Source organism: Monodelphis domestica, chromosome 4, assembly GCF_027887165.1.
Source record: "Monodelphis domestica isolate mMonDom1 chromosome 4, mMonDom1.pri, whole genome shotgun sequence".
NCBI lineage: Eukaryota > Metazoa > Chordata > Mammalia > Didelphimorphia > Didelphidae > Monodelphis > Monodelphis domestica.
The window spans coordinates 67,271,205-67,294,369 of NC_077230.1; the positions used below are offsets into that span (position 1 = coordinate 67,271,205).

At 36.8% G+C, this 23,165-nt stretch overlaps 1 protein-coding gene across 8 annotated transcripts in view; it reads left to right on the top strand.

Annotated features, from left to right (window-relative positions):
• BBX (BBX high mobility group box domain containing) overlaps window positions 1-23,165 on the top strand; it is a 251,937-nt gene that overhangs the window by 58,059 nt on the left and 170,713 nt on the right. Inside the window, exon 1 of one of the 8 annotated variants that reach the window (XM_056793424.1) lies at window positions 6,830-6,848. The exons of the other annotated variants lie outside the window; for them this stretch is intronic. The gene's annotated coding sequence lies outside the window, so the exon portion shown is untranslated. Of the gene's footprint in view, window positions 1-6,829; window positions 6,849-23,165 lie in introns of those variants that run through there. 8 annotated transcript variants of the gene reach the window in all.

The following is a 23,165-nucleotide window of genomic DNA, read 5'->3' on the forward strand; positions in this document are numbered from 1 at the left end:
GTTTTTATTCTTTAAAACAGTAGGGAATCAAAGGCATTGTGAATTGCCCACAGAATGATGGTCTTTATACTTTTCTGAGCTTCAGAAACTTCTCTTATTGGGATAATAGAATGAATCATCCTTCTTCAAGGGTTTCTTCCTACATTATTACAATTTAATTCAGAAGTTAAAGAGGAAGAAATACATGAAAATATGGAGTTCTGGAAATTTCTTTCCTTTTTTGTTCTATTATTCAGTCCTGACATATTTGCACTTTAATAAGTTACAAGTTGCTTGTTCCTTCTTTCATAGCATAAAATTGTTATTTCAAGTATAAGATTTGGCAAGAAATTATTTTTCTTTCTAGAACTCAGGCATAACTTTGAACAAAATTAATATAAGCTGACATTTTTATGCATTTTCAAATTTGCAAAGCACTTTAACATTTATTATTTCATATCGATCTTTCAGCAACCCTATGATGTGGGTATAACAGGTTATTGTTATCCCCATTTAACTAATGAGGAAAGGGAAATTTAGGAAGATTAAATTATTCACTTACGGTGCCATAGGAGGGCAGCTAGGTGGTGCAATAGATCCGGTGCTGGTCCTCAAATCTGACTTCAGACACTAGTTTGGTGACTTTGGGCAAGATACTTAGCCCTTAACTCTTTTTGCCTCAATTTACCTCATCTGTAAAATAAGCCAAAGAAGGAAATGGCAAATCACTTTAGTTTTGCCTAGAATCCTAAAATGAGGTTACAAAAAGTCAGTTGTGACTGAAATGCCTAAATAACAAGCATTTATAATACAGTGAATTGGAGTATTCCTGTCAAGACCTCTCCATCAATAAAGTGCTTATTTAGCATGATTGTAGTCCAGACCTTCCCCCATTGCAAAGAATTCTAGTCTAAGTCTCTTTTAGATCTGATCTCCAAATTCTAGTCCTCTTTCCTTTGCTGGAATTGTTAAAACCATTTTTTGTGTGTGTGTGTCCTTCCTAGAAGGAGATAGGATGAAGTGACTGAGCCTTATTAGGCATGTTAGGGAATGTGAAAGGGAGGGCTGGGACTAAAGCCTTTCTATTTCAGGAAGTAATAGCAATAGCTCACTTTTCTCTAGTGCTGCCAGGTGCTTAATAGCCACTGTGAAACATCCAGAGGAAGAACTGTGGGAGTAGAGACACAGAAGAAAAACAACTGCTTGATCACGTGGGTCGATGGGGATATGATTGGGGAAGTAGATTCTAAAAGATCACCCTAATGCAAATATTAATAATATGGAAATAGGTCTTGATGAATGACACCTCTTAAACCCAGTGGATTTGCGTGTCAGATACTGGAGGGGGTTGGTGGGAGGGGAGGAAAGAACATGAATCTTGTAACCCTGGAAAAATATTCTAAATCATCTAATTAAATAAAATTTTTGAAAAAAAAAAGTATAAAACTGGTTATTGGGGAGGCAGCTTGATTGAGGTCTACCTGAAGCCAGATTCCTACCTTAAATGTTTACCAGCTTGCATGTGTTTCCTTACCTGTAAAATGGGCACTTTGTATTAATTACCATATAAGGTTCTTAGGAAGAAACCTTAATACAAAATCTTAAAGTACTATAGAAATATGAATGATTAATACTCATACGTATCTCATCAATTCCAGAGTAACCGCCACTGATACAGATTGTAGCCTGAGATTATATTTGTAATGTGCCAGTGTTGATACATAGTAGGTGCTATATAATTGGTAGCTACTATTATTTTTTTCTAGTGGCAGATAGATGGTACAGGGGATAAGATTCTATGCTGGGCCTGAGTTCAAATCTTAACCAAGTACTAGCTAGTCATGATATAATGGGCAAGTTACTTTGGGATAATAATAGTATCTACCTCCCAGAGTTTTCAAGATCAAATGCAATATTAATCTCCTTGTTTCTGTTTCTCTTCTTCCTCTTCCCTTCTTCTCTTTTCTTCTTCTTCCTTTTCCTTCTCTTTCTTCTCTTCCTCTTCTTCTCCCTCTCCCTCTTCCTCCTTCTCTTCCTCCTTTTTCTACTTCTTCCTTGCCAATGTCTTCTCAAAAGTTTACCACATGGGGTCTACCAACATGCTAGAGACATTCCTTGATTTCTCTTCACATTGCAAAGTTAATAGTAGAGCCTGCAGACTAACCATCTGTCATCCCTCATTCTTGCCATTTAACTGTCTTCTCTCTCTTTCATACAGTTTGTTGATGGCTTCCTTTACTCATATTCTTTGGAGTTCCTTGTTGGACTAGGTGGCAGAGTGGACAGAGTGCCACTATTACTCTTCCTAGAGTAGATATGAATTCAAATGCAGCCTTAACTGTAATCCTGGGCAAATCTCTCTCTCTCTTTTTTTTTTTTATCCCAATGAGATTTTTATTTTTATTTTTTAAGTTTTAAAGTATATTAAAATTTTTTTCCCTCATGTTTATATGATTCTTGTTGTCTCCCTTCCTTCTTCCCTCCCTATTCCTAAAGTTGACAACAATTCCACTGGGTTATACATGTATTAATTAAAACCCATTTTCATATTATTAATTTTTGTAATAATCTTTTAAAACCAAAACACCATATAATCATATATCCAAATAAACAAATGATAAATCATAAGTTTTCTTCTGGATTTCTACTCCCACAGTTCTTTCTCCAGATGTGGATAGCTTTCTTTCTCTTAAGTCTCATAATTGTCCTGGATCAATGCAGTGCTGTTAGTAGCGAAGTCTATTAAATTTGATTGTTCCACAGTGTTTCAATTACTGTGTATAATGGTATCCTGGTTCTGCTTATTTAACTCTGTATCAGTTCAAGGAGGTCTTTCCAGTTCTTATAGTAATTAAGCAGTTCATCATTCCTTATATTACAATAGTATTCCATCACCATCATATACCACAATTTGTTCAGCCATTCCCCAATCAGGAGACAACCCCTCATTCTGTAGTTTTTTGCCACCACAAAAAGCACAGCTATAAATAGTTTTGCACAAATAGATCCTTTCCCATTTTTTTTATCTCTTTAGGGTACAAATCTAGTAGTGGTATCCAATGAGATTTTTAAAAGAATGGTCTCCTGAGGCTTTCTTCAGAAGACTGGAGATGGGAGATATGCTCCACTCCTTCAAGTTTACTCAGATAATGAGATGGTCATATGGCAACTCCATAATAAAAGCTTCCCAACTTTCATGTAAGGCAAATCCCATCTCTACAATATATTAGGAATGTTCCTTTGCTTTTTAAAGGATCCAAGTTGATGATAAGTGTGAAAGTAAGGTATTATCTGTTTCCTTCACTCCCTGGGCAAATCTCTTAACCTGTTTGCCTCAGTTTCCTCAGCTACAAAATGGGAATAATATTTTCCCAACAGGGTGTATTGTGAGTATCAAATGATAATACTTATAAAGTCCTTGGCATGCTATCTGGCACATAGTAGGTACTACATAAATACTCGTTCCCTTTCCTGCCTCTATATTTAATAGCCTGCTTACACCCATCTTGCTGTGCATCTTTCCATTGCCCTCTTTATGAGACTCAAAGAGCTTGTTTCAGCTGTAGGTGTATTTGGGATAGACTATACATGTTGACAGCCAGTGGGGTCCAGAATTGAGCAGAAGGGGGAGGAACATGGACTTGGACTGATTTCAGGAATTTTTAGAGCTCCTGTACCAGCCTAAGCCTCCCATTAAAGTAATGGACCATTTTTTCAATAACAACATTCTGCCATGGTTGCTATATGGCCTCCAGTCAAAGACATTCCTGACCTCCCAAAAAGTAGTTGTCATAAGCATTTTTCTCAAAAGAACAATGCAACAGCACATATTAAAGGCTTACATGGTCATTACATTTTACAGTTACTCACATGAGATAATTCACTTTGTAAATCCTAAAGTATTATACAAATGTTGGCTATATTCAAGTTATTTGACCCATTCTTTTAAAAATTCCTCTGAGCCCTTTTTTTTGTCCTTGTAAAATTCCTTCCCTTTTCCATTGGTAGTGAAGTGGAACAGTGGGTAGAGTTCTGGACATGAAGATCAGAAATCTGAGTTCAGATCTTCTCTTACACATTTACTAAATGACTAACTCGAGGGCAAATTGCTGAGCATCTCTTAGCCTCAGTTTCTTCATTTGTAAAACAGGAATAATCATAATGAGACCAGCCATTTGGAACAGTGGACAGAATGCTGGGTGTGGAGTTAAGACAGCTTGAGTTCAAATTCTGTTTCACATACTCTCTAGTTCTGGGGCAAGTATCCTAACGTGCTTACCCCATTGTCTCATCTGTAAAATAGATATAATAATAGAATCTACATCTCCAAATTGTTGTGAGTATCAAGTGAGAGAAAGTTATGAAAGTACATTGCAGACCTTAAAGTACAATATAAATGTTATCCCTTATTTTTATTATCATTAATAATTATATTAAAAGTAGCACCTACTTCATAGGGAGGTGAAAGAATCAAATGAGATAACATATATAAAGTATTTGAAAAATCTTAAACCATGATACTATTATAATTACTACCATAATTTATTTAGGAGATTCCTTTTAGGGCAAACATTGAATAGTTTTACAGTTTGGAAAGCCATCGTTACTTTCTACTGCAAATCTGATTATGTCACAAGTTAAAAATAAGACCTAAGAATTTGGACAGCTTTTGTATTGGGATTCAACTTCTACTTGAAGAACCAGATCCTATGAGCAGAGCAAAGGCAAAATGTTTCACGTTGCAATAAGGCAAGCAGGCATTCCAGAGTTCTGTCATTGCTTTTATACAGAGATGCAGAGCCATCATGTTTCTTTACCATAGTGAAATGGACATGAAAGATGGAGAGAAATGGAGACATGGAGAAGAATGGAAGAAACTGATCTTATTCTTGAATCTAAGCCCTAGAGTTGAAAGATATCTCAGAGGCACCCTTCCTCAAAGCGGGGAAATTGAAGCCCAAAGATAACAAGTAATTTGATTTGGCTAACTGCTCTTATAAGCAATATGAATCAGAACACATTCTTTCAATTCTTTCATTATTCTATAGTTTCTTATTGTGGACAGTTAGATCATTTATTATCTCATGTAATGTTTTCTCATATTTAGTCTTTATTCTTATTTGTTGTTTCCTTTGAACTCGGTAACCAGTTGTACTGATAGGTACCTAGTTCTTAAATAACTGCAATGTCTGTAACATGATTTTCTATCTTTTAAGATCCAGTTTCTATTTTTTAAAATTATGTACTTTTGGGGAGTTTATTACATGCCACACCTTTCCCCTCCTAATCCTCAACAACATAATTATGATATAGAATCATACGTAAAATTTGTCTAGTCTTAAAAGCCTTGGACATCTTCATTCCTTGGCAATCTAAACCTATTTGTCGATATAAAAATTCCACTGCTTTCTCTTGTTCCTATCTTCCTATTATAGGTAGGATTACTAGAATATCAGAAATTAGAGCCAGGAATGTTTTGTTTTGTGTTTGTATTCTTAGTACCTAAACCTTAATCTTACCAAGAGCAAGAGAGCTTAATCAATGCTTGTTTGATTGAATGGAATCCATTGGGCATTAAGACATACATTGACTTAGTATTATAAGAGGACACTATTAAGTTCTAAATAGAATTTTATTACTTACATATCTTCAGCAAGGGGCTGGCATATAAGTTTTAATTATGTTTTCAGTGGGCTTTCTTAATTACTCTTACACTGAACACAGACATTCCAGATGTTTCAATAGCCAATGAAATGATGTTTCTTATTCTTTTGATTTCTCCATTTCCTCTAACTCCTTCATTCATTTCTCCAAGAGGAATATGTAAGCCATCTTTCCAGTTAGCTGTACTTTCTGGTTTCATTTGTATCAGTAATGATAATATGGATTTGATCATTTCCTTCAGAAGTATAGACTCATTAGGCAATGACCAAAGATCACAAATTAAGAAAATTATTAGATTAATTAATATTTGCAAATGGTCTAAAATAATATACTTAGCATTCATTATTCTCTGTTCTTTCACTAATCTCTACCAAGGGGAAAGGGGCAATATGTATTAAAGGTCATATTTGTATTTCGTATCTGTTTTCTGGATAGATCATAAAATTCATCAGGGTAAGCAGAATTGAGTTTTAACACACAGGAAAAATATTTTTATAATATCAAGATGGTTAATGATAGATTGATTGAGTTGGTTCACTTAATTATGTTATCCAAGTTTTTGAACCAACATTTTCCTCCAAATCTATATTATTGATATTTTTGAATCCAAAAATATCAAGTAATCATGAGCTAATTTTTATTAAGAATATCCTGAACTTTGGCTGTTCTTAGAAATAACCTTATAGAGAATGGACGTCTACCATAATTCAATTAAACAATAGGGGGTTCCTTTTCCGCATTCAGTATAATTGCTTAAAGTGGTAAAATGTATTCATAAAATATGTTAAATATGTATAACTTGCCAATTTTGTATAGAAAAGAATGTTAAATCATATAAAAACCACCAAGACATCATGTTGTTTGCCCCACTCTCCCTCTTGTAGAATAATTGGATTCACAGACCGCATGTGTTCTCCATCAAAAAGACATATTTGTTTTGAAAGACACAGCACTCAAGGGCTGTCAATCATAATACTTCTGAGAGTACTCGAAGTACTGAAACATCAATATTTACCAAATGCAAAACTTACTGTAAAAAGCACATAAAACTGCAAGTGCTAGGACTTACTCTTTTTTTTTCCCCTTAGGTTTTTCCCTAGTTAATGACTTTCATAAAACTGTACAATCTAAACCAAGACCCTTTTTGGATTCAAGAAGAAATGTGGGGAGTCTGTGTAACCTCTAGCTGAAAACTTTCTGCCTAGGTAAAGCTGGTAGGCAGATAAACTATGGATTTTTTTTTAAATTGAGCTATATTTTTCTCATCTGAGCATTTTATTAATAGCTTCTGAAAAGAGAAGTTATAGGAGGAAAAATTTGAATTTAAAGAATTAGAAATCTCTATTACACTAGCCCTGGTGGATACACACACACACACACACACACACACACACACACACACACACACACACATTTTGCTTTTCAAAAATTCCCTTCAAATATTAAGGTCTGAGTCATTTATGACAAAAACATTGCCTTTGGTATCAAGTAGTGGGCTTGTCACTGACACCTACTATAAACAAGCCACTCTAAAGGTTCAATTTCTTATCTATAAAGAGAGGCATTACTTGTTAAGCTACCTACATCATAGAACTGTGAGGAAAGCATTTTATAAACTTTTAAAGACCAAATAAATTTGAGTTGGAGCTGTTATTACAAGAGTACTTTATTTTCATCCCATCAATCTACCACTGAAGCAGGAAAACAAAACAGAACAAAGTAGGAGCCTAGGCTTGTATAGAAGACTGTGAACCAGGAATCACAAGAATATGTTTTTTATCCCTCGATTTGTCTCTACTGTTCTTTGACCTAAGGAAAGCCATTTAACTCCACCTGTAAAATGACTACTTTGGTTAAACAGTAAGAAGACTTTTAGTTAAGTGCTATATTTTGGAAATTCAGGTCAGAAAGGAACTGAATAAATATGAGCTTATTTGTGTTACATCAATATTATTTGTGTTTTTTCTCAAGGGAAGAACTGAGATTAATGATCCAAATTTCTGACTTATTTTCAATACATAGACAACACTGAAGTGTTTCTAAATAAAAGCTAGTCCTATGCCTAGCAATGCATAATTATCCAGCACTATCAAGTACCATTTAAATTCATTCCAGTAATAGCTAAAGCTCTTCTAGTGCAATCATTTACATTTATTATTATTATTTTGCAGGTAATTTTCATATTCCTCTTAATCTAGGGTTGATAGGCTGCCTGAGCATAAAACATGACCAGCAGAGGGAGTAATTTGCATAAACTACCATGGTTTTTTAAAAAATCTCCAAAGATACATCTGTTACTAGCATTTATTGCTTGAAAAAATAACCAATAAATGAGAATTATTGTGTTCCCAGTAAAATTTCTGGTGTGCTGTGTTTTCAGCTTGTATTGTTTTTAAAATGGTAAAGGAGTGAGGAGGAGGGAGCAAATATTGATAGCATTTTATAGAAATGTAATTTTTATTTCTATCCAGACTGATAAGGGTATAAAACAGTTTCTTAGAATTTAGGATTTGTCCTTTTAAAAAGAATAACAAGCCATAGAAAAAGTAAGGAACTTCTAGGAATTATTCAGACCTAAATTCTGAACCTTTAGGTTATATACTAAGTTGCTAATGATGATTCTGGGTCCCATAGGACTCAGGTGCTGGAGATCTAGGTTCAGATTCTGCACCTGGGAAAGTCACCTAAATATAAATTTCTTTCTGCTTCTGTTAGAGTAAATTCCCATAACAAAATCCCACCCTATGTTCAGCCCAGAATCATACTTTGGACACCTATTATGAAAATAATGAATACTCGTATTGATGACCTTGAGACATTATGGCACCCTGATCCAGCTGAGAAAGATTAACTTATGTTCATTATATTTACTTATAAAGGCAGAAAAGTTGACTCATCAAATTTTTTAACACAAATGAAACAAAAAGGATTCTCTTAGCTGTTCAAAGAAAAATAAGCTAAAAGAGCATCTCATTTCTCTAGTATTCCTGGTAGTGATGTTATTCAAGATTTTGTATTTAATTGTCTTTGCAACTCTATGTTTGACAAATTCTTTCATTTAAGCATTTATTTAGTGCTTAAGGTATGCAAAGCACAGTTCTGAGTTCCAGAGAGGAGATAAGAAAATTAATGAAACCTGCCCTCATCTTGCAAAGTTATAATAAAAAAAAAAACACAAAAAATCATGAGACTGCACATTTTTTAAATCCTTTAAGTAAATTATCAATTTAAAGACTGGGATAATTTTGTACAATATATGTTTACTAAAAGAATGGAAGTAGGAACCAAGTAATTAAGTAATCCTCAGGGGAAACAATTTCAGGCCATCCTATTTATGGTGATCAATTTTAATCTAATACAGCTTAGAGATTGTTGCTTTTTAGAATAAAACTAAACTTCAGATTATCTTGCTAATGATTTACCACTTTTAGGATAGAATAGTAGTGTTAAAAAAAATCCTAACTAGTGAAGATATTTAATGTTAACTGAGCTATTATTTTTTTGTGCTTATGGAATTTGTAGAGCATAAATGACATTTACCTAATGTTCGTGAGTATATATGTATGTATGGCATATAAGTGCTATATATTAAGTGAGTACTTGAAAGCTCAGGGACTGAGGTTGAAGAAGCAAGAGGAAAACAAATGAAAGACAAGTAGAAGAGAGAAAAATGGGTCATGGAATGTATTATGGTGATACTGAAAATGATGTCCTTGATGGCAAAGATAATTTCCTTCTTATCTTTGTCCTGGTTCCAAGAATAATAATTTTGTACACAGTAAATACTTAATAAATGAATAAATGATTTGGATTGATTTGAAATTTGGAGAAAATAAAAGCAAATAAGATGAAAGTCATTTGAGAAAATACTCTCAGTCTGAAAAATATTTCATTATTAGAATTTTTGTTTTATTGTCAATAGAGATTGAGAATCATCTCTGAGAAAGAAATATAATACAATGCCCATGTGTATTTTAATTAACTTAGAGTTTCTTTGCATGTCTGGATGGGATCTCTAATTTCTTGTACCAAGTATCTAGTGTGTTGATCCATTTTCAGTCTTAGAATCAAATGTGGAGTTTGTCTAGGCAGCACATATAATAGTATAAAGGCAGAAATCCTAAGGAAATGCCAGAAAGGAAAGAAAGCTGCTAGAAATAGGTCACAAAATTACCTGATCTTCAATTTAGTATATTTCATTATGAATTGTTTTAGCTGTTGTTCGGTCATATCTAACTCTTAATTACCCCATTGGGTCTTTTTTTTGGGGGGGGGCAAAGCTGTTAGCATGCTTTGACGTTTTCTTCTCCAGCCCCTTTTATAGATGAAGAAACAAGTGACTTTCCCAGAGTCACATAGCTAATATGTATCTGAAACCAAATTTGAACTCATGAAAATGAATCTTCCTGATTCTAGGCTCTGTCTTTTGTACCTCCTTGATTATATATGGTGAAAGGGAGGCCCCAAGATCTGTTCCTTTTGAACCCTAATATTTAAGCAGATGTCACAGAAGTGTGTGTGTGCATATGTGTTTTCTTTTCACCCATCCTATCACTTTGGGTTTTTTTCTTTTGGTCCAGAGAAACAGTGGTTCTATTTTTGCAGACAACTCTCAATATGCAGCCTTCATCCATGAATACTGATCTAAACTCTGTGTGTGTGTGTACTTAGAAAGTTGCCTACGACACTGGGTATCAGAGAAAGAGGACTTGAACTTCATGTCTTATTTACTTCAAAATCAGCCTTACTATCTAAAAATTTAACCCAAGAGGAATAACCAATTTTTGACTTCCAGCTCTTCAGTGATATTTGGGGAAAAGGCTTTATTATTTATGAATATTATATGTGTTAGGCATTGTACTAGGTATTAGGAATAAAAAAAAAGACTAATATAATCTCTGCCCTTAAAAGAACACACAATCTTCTGGAAGAGGCATTAAATAAATACAGTAAGCAGATGGGAATGTCAAGAAATGTCTATTGTAAGAGGTGATATCAGGAAAGCTTTGAACAAACTAGGTATTTTAACTGGCAGAGGTGAAAAAATACCTCATTTTAGCCTTTGTGGATGACAGCTTATGAATCCCATGGAAATGGGAAGCATAGAGATAGGAGAAAGATTTTTATGTGAGAAATAGAAAGAAGAATGATTGGGCTAGACTCAGAGAGGGTTCAAAGGAGAGGTTGAGAAGGTAAACTATAATCAGGTTTTAAAGGTATTTAAAGACCAAAGTAAGGAGTTTCTGTATGATCCTATAGATACTGGTCTGGAGTCACTAGAATTTGTTGAGCATGGGACTCATGATCTTGCATCTATATAGATGCAATATAACAGAGAATGGGAACTCAACCTACCTTACTCATGCCACACAGAATTCATCTAACCCTACTTCCCTTCATCATGCCACAGTGGATAGAGAGCTGGCCATGAAAGTCCTCTTATCATATGAAATGGGCAAGTTGCTTCTCTGTGTAGAGTTCTAAGCAACTCTCCAAGATTGAGAAGCTACTAAAGGAACTGATGAAATAACAGAAAGATGAAATAACTTACCCAGTATCATGCAGCTAGGAGGTACCTGAGAAAGAAGTCGAATCCAGATCTTCCTCACACCAAGTTTTGGGCTTTGCCGACATCTCCATTTCACAAGTATCTTCATTCCACTTAGTGAATGGCTGGCCACATGAAAGATAAATCTGTATTTTTAGGTATTCTGTACATAATTTGTAATATGTATAGCAGAGATTTGGACTAGACTGAAGGGTATTGGTCACTAACTTAAAGTGAAATGTGTATAAATGTAATTCATAATAATCTGCTTGGCTCTCTTCCCCCTATCTTTTTTTTTTTTTAGTTTCTGCTTATTTTCATTTTCCCTTCCCCAATTACTATCTATTTTGCTTTCATTTTAAAAATATGTATTTCTGTGTGAACTTAAAAATTATCAGAAAACACATTTCAGTATGCAAAGAATAAGAGGCTCATTTAAGGAACTGTTAACTCTTTTGCCTTAACATCACTAAAAGACCTATAAAGGGAAGTTAAAAACAAGAGAGTCATTTTTATTACCAGCCAATTTAATTCTACATGGATTTATTGAGTACCTAATTTGTACTATGGTATTATGCACTGTGGAGGATGTAGAAATATTTTATTATATGTTCCCTGGCCATGTTATGCAGCTGGCTCTGTGACATATTGGAAATAACAAAGAGCCTGAAATTAAAATCAGAGTCATAGAATGGTGAGAATTAAAAATGGCTTCAGAAATGATGTAGTCCAATGCACATGTGAATAGGAATCCCCTTTACAACCTGCCCACAGTTTCTTTCAGATCTCCAAGGAAAGGGAAACTACTTCTTCTTAAGGCATCCCATTACCCTTTGGAGGAAATCTAACTATTAGGAAGTTTTTCTTTAATCAAATTTAAATCCACTCATCTGCAGCTTTCTCCTATTACTTATGAGTAATGTAGTACATAGTATATATAGTAACATAGTTCTACCCTTTGTTGCCAACCAGAACAAATATTTCTCCCTGTGTTATGGTTCAGTCTTTTCAGTTGTATCCCCCATTTGAAGTTTTCTTTGACAAACTAATTGGAAAAGTTTACTTTTTCCTTCTCCAACTCATTTTACAGATGAGGTAACTGAGAGAAACAGGTTAAATGACTTGCCCAAGATTACAAAACTACTATATGTCTGAAGGTGAATTTGAACTTCAAGAAGATTAGTCTTCCTGACTCCAGATTTGGCGTTATGTCCACTGTGCCTCTTAGCTGCCCTTCTCCCTATGACAACCTTTGAGATACTTGAAAACAACATGCCTATATCTATAAGTCTTTTTTTTCAGGAGGAACATTCCTAATTCCTCCTAGGACACAGAGATTCTAGTTCTTTCAATATTCTGGCCACCTGCCTTGGAGCACATTCTAGCTCGTCAGTGTCCTTCCTAAAATATGGCTCATAAATCTGATATTCCAGATGTTGTCTGCCCAGAAGAGAGCATGGTGTGATTGATAGATACTTCAATTGTTTTGTGTGCCATACTTCTCTTAGGGAAGTCTAATTAAATTAGCTTTTATCCTGTTCTGTGGAAATGTTAATTCATATTGAACTTGTAGTTCACCAAAACCCTTGGATATTTTCTATGTGGACCATTATCTATTATGCTTCCATTTCCAATCATTTAGTTTGTGCAGTTTAATTTTTAAACCTGTACAAAACTCTACATATATGCCTACTAAATTTCATTTTGCCATTTTTGAAGTGGACAACCTTCATAAAATAAATAGACATGAAAGAGAAGACCATAAAAAAACAATAAAGTCTTAAATTTAATGTAATGATGAGCCAAAAATATAAAATATTATGATCAAAAACTTTGAGTGTTCAGGAAAGGAAAAACATCTCTGTGAATTAGAGCAAGATTGTGTAAAGGAAAGGCTTGAGGGATTTGATAGTATTTGGGAAAGCAGAGAAGAGGAATTAAAGAAAAATAGAATGCTCCATTCAAGAAGAATAGAATGAATAAAGGTATGAAGATGGGAGTGAACATGCTGTCTGTGAAGCATAAAGAAGTTTGACCTGGCAAAAGAAAAGGATTCTTGTTAGGGAAAAAAAAGAAATGAGTTTAAATAAATAATTGGGAGCCAGATTACATAGTGTTGTACAGTAGCCTTCTTTCTTGGTTCACTTGACAAATTCATTAAGGGAGTGCATTTGTATTGTGACACAAAATAAAATCAAAAGTTTAACTCTTTGGGCAGAAATTGTTATTTCTTTTTCTTCTCCCATCTTTCTCTTTTTCTTCCTCCTCATTCTCCTTGATTTCCCTCTGATTCTCTCTTCTTCTCTCTCATTTCTTTCTTTATTTCTTTATTCTTTCTTTTTTCCTCCTCCTCCCCCTCTCCCCTTTTCTCTTCTTCTTCTTCCCTTCTCTTTTCCTCATTCTTGCTTTTTTCTTCTCTTTGTATAACTGTCACACAGCACAATGCTTTGCAATATTTGTTAAATTGAATTTGAGTTGTTGAGATTTAATGAATGTTAAATAATGATAATCCTTTTGGCATGAGAGTTAATTACCATGTGAAAAAACAGAAGCTTTTAGAAAGCAAAAAAAAAAAATAGTCGCCACTTCATTAGTTTAGGAAGGGAAATGTGAGGACTCACATGAGACAAAATGAAACCTTAAGGCAAGATAAAAAGTGGGCTTCTGAACACCTTTAGGTGTGTACTGGATGCAAGATATCCCAGACCTTATACCTATTCCTTTATGTAGATTAATTATCATGACCTTTCAACATCCACATTTTCTTTGTGTTGCATTTTCTTTCTGGTTTTGTATCTATAATGATATAGACACAAAATTCTATCAGCATTGTATTTTGTCTTCCAAAACTTAAATATCAACTTATGTAGTTGTTGACCTTAGAAAGAAATATTCCTTAGTTTTGTAAGACTATGGGAGAAGGACTGCAAGTACAATACATTCTCCTGAACACTGGGTGCCTCATTAGTATTCATGAGAAGACTCTTGATAGCATCTTAACTCAGCTAAGGTTTCAACTGAGAGAGCTGCATGTACAGTCAAGGACCCATTGGCTGACACTCTTTGCATGAATAGTATGAGTGAATTGCATCTGAAAGGAGAACATCACTTCTCAATGAGAGATTTTTCTAGTTTGGAAGTCATTAGAATTACAATAAATAGTAATATTTAGCACTTGCCAGGGTATTTATCTCCAAAGGGCTTATAGTTATTCTAATTGAATTACTTGAATTACACTACTCTATATTATGTGAAAAGAGTACTTGACTTCCCACTATGGATCATGGGTATTTCATTTTCCTGATTTCTCAGTGTTCACCTTTTGTTGTCTTGTGACGGGACATCTAAGCCACTTATTCTGAAGAACATAAAGTGATGAATACTATTGGCAAGTTTCTGAGGTATTAGTTCTAGGAGAGGTTTTTTTTTTTTTTTTCAATCTACTGCATGTTATTCTGATACAGTGGTATAGCCCAATATAATGTCTTTTGTGAGTGCCTGATGCTAGGGACTGGGGAGGTACTAAGTTTAGGTAGGGAATGATCTTTTATCTTTACTATCTTTACTCATTACTATTATGCAAGCTCCTCCAGAGTAGGGACTCTAAGGAGCAGCTAGGTAGCCCAGTGGATAGAGCCTGGGTACAAATCTGGTCCCTGACACTTCCTAGCTCTGTCACCCTGTACAAGCACTTAACTGCAGTTGCGTAGCCTTTACCATTCCTCTGCCTTAGAATTGATATTTATTAGGTAAGAATTTTTAAACTAGTGAGTAGATTGCTTTCCTTTTTTGGTCTCAATATTCTTGGTGCCTTAGAACAGTGCCAGGAATATTTTGTCTATTTGAATGTGTTGCTTATTTGTGTTAAGCTAGATGGTGGTTCATTTGATACAGCCAGACTGAAAGATGGGAGGACCTGGGTTTGGATCTGGTCTCAGACACGTCCCAGGTATGTGACCCTGGGCAAGTCACATAACCCTAATTGCCTACTCCTAGTACTGCTCTTCTAAGCCTTAGAACCAATATTTAATATTGATTCTTAGACAGAAGGTAAGGGTTTAGAAAGAATTATTGCTGATTTGATCCTCACCTTTAAGGAGCTCACATTCTAGCAGGACAGTAAGACAATCTCAGATAAATATGCTGTATGTTATTTATCTGATGAGGACATGTAAGAGTTATAAAATTAAGTACCGTCAGGGTACAAAATCTGAAGAAGGTCATAGATGGGAAACATTGAGGAATGCCTCCTGGAGACTTTTTTCTCTACCTCACTTCAATAAACAAAGTTAATATGTGCAAAGCGCTGAACTCTAGGAAAGCCACGGAAGTATGAAACTTTACATGGCAAAGGATGAATAGCCAAAGATCTTGTGTTACCACAGTCACCCTAGATTGGCCCTTCCCTGCTGCCTAAAAGGGAAAAAAAAACCTTTTTTTGACTACTATATTCTCAGTTAAAGACAAGCTTGTTTTAAGGGTTGGCAGGGTAACTAGTTAATAGTGTACATTGGACGTGGGAGGTTGCTGAGATTTGTGAGTTCCCTCCCCACCCCCAAAAAAATTACTTTTTCATCTGTTCAGTGATGCCTTAAATTCCCCAGTAGTGGATAAGCAAGTGCTCATTGTTACACACTTTGTTACATTTACAGGGATTTGTAAATGGCTGATACTGTATCATTTCCTGAAAGCACCTTGATGATAGGGAGGGCACTGGGAACTAAAAAGCAGGAGAAAGCAAGGAAAAGGAAATCAGGAGGTTCCAAAGAAAATAAGTTTACTGGTGCTGAGTAAAGAAAAACCTCCAGCATTGACTTTGCAAAACTTCATTATCCATGGAGACCACGTACCGTTGTTATACTATATATATATATATATATATATATATATATATCATAACTTTTAAAGAATATGGGGCTGAGGTAGAGAATAGGTATTGCTCAGGAGACATGGTTCTTTAATTTTTTTTTTAGCATGTTACATTTTTGTTTGTTTCTAAAGTGGGCTTCTTATAGTTGAATAACAATTAAGTGATGTTATTCATCAATTGTTAACTAAATTGACTTGTAAATACATTCCAGTAAAATAAATGTTTTATTTCTAATATAGTATAGAGGAACACACAGAAAGGATCACAGATTTAGAGCTGGAAGGAACCTGAAAGGCTATCTAATTAAATCCTCTTTATGGATGATGAAGTTAAGGTTCAGAGAGATGAATTTAGTTGCTCATGGACACCCAGGTAGGAAGTGACAAGAGTTTGAATTTAAAGCAGAATTCTTTGACACCAAGTCCATTGCTGTTTGCATTGCAACACAGTGATTTACATAGTTTTAAAAAATGATAATTATGAATTTGTGTTTTGGCAGGGAAATGTAAACAAGGTAAAGTATTTAATAAGCAATTGACAATAACTTAAGTATCATAATTTGATAATAGTAATAAAACGATTTATAAGATAATCAGAGCTTAGAAATGTATTATTCATTTGATAAATCACAACTCTCAATCCTGAAGCTTTATATTTGCATGCCTAAAGAATATAATTTTGAAACACAGTGGCTAAAAGTAGACTGATCACCTATAAACAAATGGTGGAGGATTACTCTGGAGATACTCTTTCATCATTGTGAAATGACAGTACAGGTAGAAATATGGCCTATATAAGTAAACAGATCACTTCATTAATTTTACCCACTTAACTTGGCCATTTCTCAAGTGTAAAAGATCTTATTTGAAAATATTTACTTTTCTAGAATAAGTATAACAGTTATATCTGTCATAAAGAAGTCATATCTGTCATAAACATACATTTATTTTTGTTTAACTTAGTGTTTAAGGTGGTGTTCAACTTCAGCATTTTTTCTTTCTCTTTTCATATCATTTCTTTAAAAATTTTTTATTGTTCATTTTCCTATTTCTGAATTGTCTTCAAATGTTCCTTTTCTGTATTGTGTGTAAATATACATACATATACGTGTGTGTGTGTGTATATATATATATATATATATATGTATATATATATATATATATATATATATATATATATATATATAGTAGTGGTAGTCTCTCGGTGACCAAGAATGACTATTGTCTTTGTGCAGTTTCATCTACGGTGTACCCTCATGTGGCTTTGGAGTCCAAAGGCTGAGGCGCACAGTTTGTGGCACATGGGGCCTGGGACGCCAGTTGTTACGGGAGGTGCGGTTGTGGCCTGGTGTCGGCGTTCACAAGACGTCGACGTCGCTCATCTTCAAAGGTGGTGGCGGCTGGTGAATGTGGGTTCGCCAGCTGCTTCTGTCAGAGGCAGCCAGTTCTAGTTGCTTTGGTGTCATGCCAGCCCACTTCAAGTTGGACTTTAGCTGATCCTTGAATCTTTTCCTTGGTCGGCCTTGTTTCCTGAGTCCAGCTGACAGTTCACCATAGAATACCTGTCTTGGTGTTCGCTGTGGGTCCATGCGGATGACGTGTCCAGACCATCGTAGCTGGGCTTTGAGGACCAGGACTTCGATGCTGGTGGAGTTGGCTCTGTCGAGGACTTCCTGATTGGTGATTCGGTCCTGCCATCGGATCCTCATGATTGACCGCAGAGAGCATTGGTGGAATTGCTCCAACTGCTTCATGTGCTTCCGGTACAGTGTCCATGTCTCACAACCGTACAGGAGCGAGCTGAGGACCCTGCGTTGTACACTTTGAGCTTCGTCGCAGTGCTTACACTGCGGTGTTGAAGGACTTTGCAGTGCAGCCGCCCGAGTGCCTGGCTGGCCTTTTGGATCCTGGCATTAATCTCATGGTCTAGGGACCCGTCGTTGGCGATGGTGCTGCCCAGGTACTTGAAAGTGTTGACGTTAGAAGGCTGCGTGCCGTCGATTGTGATGCACGGCTGGTTCGTTGGCCTCCCTGGTGCAGGTTGGAACAGCACCTCTGTTTTGCTGAGGCTGATAGTCAGGCCAAACAGTTTTGTTGCGGTGGAGAACCGGTCCACAATGGTTTGGAGATGATTTTCTTGGTGAGCCATGAGAGCACAGTCATCTGTGAAGAGAGCTTCCAGGATGAGTCTCTCTGTTGTCTTTGTTTTTGCAGTCAGGCGGAAAAGGTCGAATAGTGAGCCATCCAGTCAGTATTTGATGTAGACGCCCAGGTCTAGATCTATCACAGCATGTCGTAATACTTGGGTGAAGTATAGGTTGAATAGTACCGGAGCGAAGACACAATCTTGTTTCACACCATTGGAGATGTTGAAGCAATCGGAAGTCTCTCCACCAGATAGGACTTCCCCTGTCATGTCGACATGAGAGAGCTGGATCAGTTTGACAAATGTTTCTGGGCAACCGAGCTTGCTAAGGATCACCCACAAGCATCCCTGTTCACTGTGTCAAACGCCTTTGTCAGGTCTATGAAGACAATGTAGAGACTCGGGTTCTGCTCAAGGCATTTTTCGTGCATTTGCCTCACCGTGAAGACCATGTTGATGGTGCTGCGATCTGGTCAGAAGCCACATTGTGATTCAGGCAGGTTCTGCTCTGAAACAGATGACAGGAGTCTGTTGAGTATAACACGGGCAAGGATCTTTCAGGCAGTGGAGAGTAGTGAGATGTTGTTCTTATATAGGGCTACGATGGAGGCATCTCTGAGTTCTGGGGGCATGTCTTCCTCTTCCCATATGCTGGTCCGCACTATGTGGAACGCCTGGAGCACCTTTCCATTTAAGGCTTTGTACACCTCGGTTGGGATCCCGTCTTTACTGGGTGCCTTGCCTGCACTCATTTGTTTAATGGCTTTTTGGACTTCCTCTATTGAAGGAGGGACATCAAGTTGTTCAATGGTGCGGTTTTGGGGGACCTGGTCAAGGGCGCTTTGGTCGACTGAAGAGGGTCGGTTGAGAAGCTGACTGAAGTGTTCTTTCCACCTGTTGCTGATACCTTTTTTATCTTTTATGAGAGTGTCACCGTCAAAGGATAGCAAGGGAGTGGTGGTGGGTTTTAAAGGCCCATAGACAGTCTTGAGGGCACTGAAAAATTGTTTGTAGTTTTTCGTATCAGCAAACCGCTGGATTTCTTCTGCCTTTTTTTCCCACCATCGGTCTTGCATCTTCCTCATCTCACGCTGCACCGTGGCTTGGAGAGTCTTGAATCTGTCCTTTTTAGGAGCAGAGTTTGGGTTATTTTGCCACTCCATAAAGGCTTTGTTCTTCTTGCTCAATAGGCCTTCAATAGCAGTGTTGTTCTTGTCGAACCAGTCCTGGTGGTTGCGTTGTTTTGGGCCTAGGACTGCCTTTGATGTTTCCTTCACCGCGTCTCTGAACTGGTTCCATTTTTCGGTTGAGCTTCCAGTGAGTGGTCCCTTGGCAGACAGCTTGTCGTTCAGGCAGGCCTGGAATGTTTGCAAATAAGATGGATCTCTAAGACGACTCATGTTGTAAAATGCATGAACTGTCTGGGTGCGTTTTGGATGGTGAGGCGCAATGCGCATTTGAAGAGTCGCTCTAACCAATCAGTGGTCTGTCCAGCATTCAGCTCATCTCATGGCTCTGGTGATCTGTACATCCTGGATGTCTCGCCGGTGTACAATGATGTAGTCAATGAGATGCCACTTTTTTGATAGTGGGTGCTTCCACGTTGTTTTATATTTGTTCGCCATTCTGAACACAGTGTTTGTGATGGTGAGTTCGAACTCTGAGCATTTGCTGAGTAGCAGTAGGCCGTTGTTGTTCATTTTGCCCACGCCGTGTTTGCCGAGCACTCCTTTCCATCTTTCATGGTCCTGGCCAATGCGGGCGTTGAAGTCTCCCAGTAGTATCAGCTTGTCATTGGTGGGCACTGAGTGCAGGACGGCACTCAGGTCAGAGTAGAACTGCTCGATGGTCTCCTCTGTGCTGGTCAGTGTTGGGGCATATGCGCTGATGATTGTGGCATACCGGTCTTTGCTGAGAGGCAAACGGATCTTCATGAGCCTCTCGTGATGCCCACAGGCAAGTCTGGCAGCTGTTTAAGCAAACTGGTCTTGATAGCCAGGCCAACACTGTGGATTCTGTCTTCATTTGAGGCTCTACCTTTCCAGAAGAAGGTGTATCCAGTGGTGGGTTCACTGAGTGATCCCTCTTCTGGTAAGCGTGTTTTGCTTAAGGCTGCGATGTTGATGTTATATCGTGCCAGTTCTTTACCGATTAGAGCTGTTCTTCTCTCAGGTCTTGGGGTTTTCTCTCTGTCAAGTAACGTCCTGATGTTCCAGGCTCCTAGTAGGAGTTTCTTTGTGTTTTTTCTTTGATTTCGACCGCTTACAGGGATGACCCGCCAGCCACGGTGTGCTGACCAGGTGTTTGTAGGGCAGGCAATGTTTGGGACACCTTTTCTAGTCCCCTCCCTTGATTAGGGTGAGCAGTGCTGTCCTAGAGAGGGCTGCTCAGTCGCCCAGGATGCTGCCGAACATCCCTGATGCCCTACAGGGCCGAGCGACCACTGGTCCGTGGGCCGCCTACATGCAGGATCGTGACTACAACTGCCAGTGGTCACCTCCACTAAATAAATAAATATATGTGTGTGTGTGTGTGTGTATATATATATATATATATATATATATATATATATATATATATATATATAGAGAGAGAGAGAGAGAGAGAGAGAGAGAGAGAGAGAGAGAGAGAGAAGGCTTAAGGTAAAATTCAGCCTCAGACTGTGTGACCTTAGGCAAATCACTTGACCTGTCTACTTTGTTATCCTCTTCTATAAAATGGGGATAATAATAACACCTATCTTCCAGAGTTGGTATGAGAATAAAATGTGATAATATTTGTAAGGAACTTTGCTAACCTTTAAAACTTTACTCTATTTGCCTTAGTTTCTCAACTACAAAATGGGACTGATATTTGTAAAGTACTTAGCACAAGAGGTGGATCATAGTAGATGCCATATAAACACTAGCTCTTATCACTAGCAACAAACTATGAGGAAAATGTTGAATTTAAGTCGCCATTGGTTGTGCATTGCTGTGCAGATCGATAGATGAGGCTGGTAGATGGAAATACATAACGTTTGCCTCGTGAGAAGTCAGGAGTTGAGAGACAGCTTTGGTACTCTTATACATACAGATGGCAGTTGAGCTGATGAAAATCAATGCGATAACCAAGTAGAAAGAAAAGAGGACACAGGGACAGAATGTTAGGGGATTCCTGTGGTTACAAAGTGGGAAAAAATATGAGGAGCCAGAAGAGGAAAAATAAACGATAGAGAGAACTGCAGGAGTTTCAGTATCATAGAAGCCAGAAGAGGAGTAGGTATCCAAAACGATAAGGCAGTCCCTATAATGCTAAGTAAGATTTTGACATTAAGAATATATGTGGGTGTTGGTGGTGGTTTTCCAGACATGGGGCAAGGAGTGGGCAGAAGTGTATAATCAGAGAAGAAAAGAATATATTGAGAGGACTCTATTGAAAGTTCAGGTTTGGCTAAATTATGTAAATGGGAAATAATGTGAAATATGACAAGGAGAAAAAAAGTGAAAATTAAGGCCAAATTAAAAGGGTTTTGAATGTTAAAGAGTTTGGATTTTATACAATGACCACTGAATGAATATATTTGAGGAGAGTGACATGATTCGAGTTCTGCTTTAGGAAAATTGATTTGGTCCTTGCTATATAGATGGATGATAGTGGCAAGAATCTGAAAGTATTCAGATGATTAGATGGTTAGGACCTTGAATTAGGTAACAGTGGGAATACAATAGAAGGGACAGGTACTAAACATACTAGAACGAAGAAGGAGTAGGATTCCACAGCTAATCAAGACCTGGGAGGAAAGAGGTTGGGATTGTGAAAGTAAGGAAAGTCAGGAAAAGAGCAAGAAGTTTACTTAGTATAGATAGCCTTTCAGTTTGTTCTAAACCTAAAATAGGAATCAGAGTTCAGGTTTAGTTAAATCAGTGGATTAAAGAAAACTTGAGCATTGCTTTACAGAAGAGACAGATTCCTGAAAATATGAAAAGCAGATATTTGTATGTTGAATCATTTCCCCCCATTGTCTTCCAGTTGGTTGTATGTTTTCTGAGGAAAATAAAGTTGGTCCCCAAACCCTGGTGGTACTTCAGTGGATTCATTGTTGTAATAATTCCCTCCTTAGGTATGAATACTTCCGAAAGAGTCTTGCAGTGTTTATTCTCATAATAGTAATCCCCAACAAATCCCATTTGACCTTTGACGATTGCATGGCAAAGGTATTTGTGGAAAGGAAAGACCTCTGCACATTTTATTTGGAAAATTGGCATGTAAACTTAAGCTCCTGTGCCCAACACATAATAAAAATTTATATTTGAAAATTACACTGGACTTTCTGACTTTCTCATCAAGGAGCAGTCTGCATTTTTAAAACCAATGCTTCTTTGAAGGCTTTTGATAGCTTTGTATACAGACAGTATGGAGTAAGTAAGTGGGTAGAATGGAATGCTGTCTCTCAGTTATGTCATTGCCAGAGTTATTCAGCTGAAATTACAGGCTGCAGAAGTAGTACATGGAAATATTTTTCAGACAAACCTATAGAGTAGTTATTTGCCTTCTAAATAACAATGTTAGCACCTTTTTAGAGTCTAGAGTCCATTGGCCCATTTTCAAATTTTAAAAAAAAATCCATATTGAAGTAATTATTGATTAATTCATGAAAAAGATTAAAAATATATCAGATTATTTGTAATGTTGACTCATTTTCATTGAGGTCATTGGGGATATTTTCTTTTTAAGGGCTGATAAATTTTGTGAGCCTGCAAATCCAGAGGAATGTAATATGTTAATTATAATTCCGTTCAGGAGCTATGCAAACCAGATTGCACATATTTATTGAGCAATTGCTTTACTTTATTAAGTGGGTATATCAGTGAGCATACATAAAGTGCGAGGTTGTCTTGCTGTATTTTTGAAGCATCATGTTTGCTAGTAAATTCTTAAGTTAACAAGTAGAAAAAGGAAATGTATATTAACTTAATT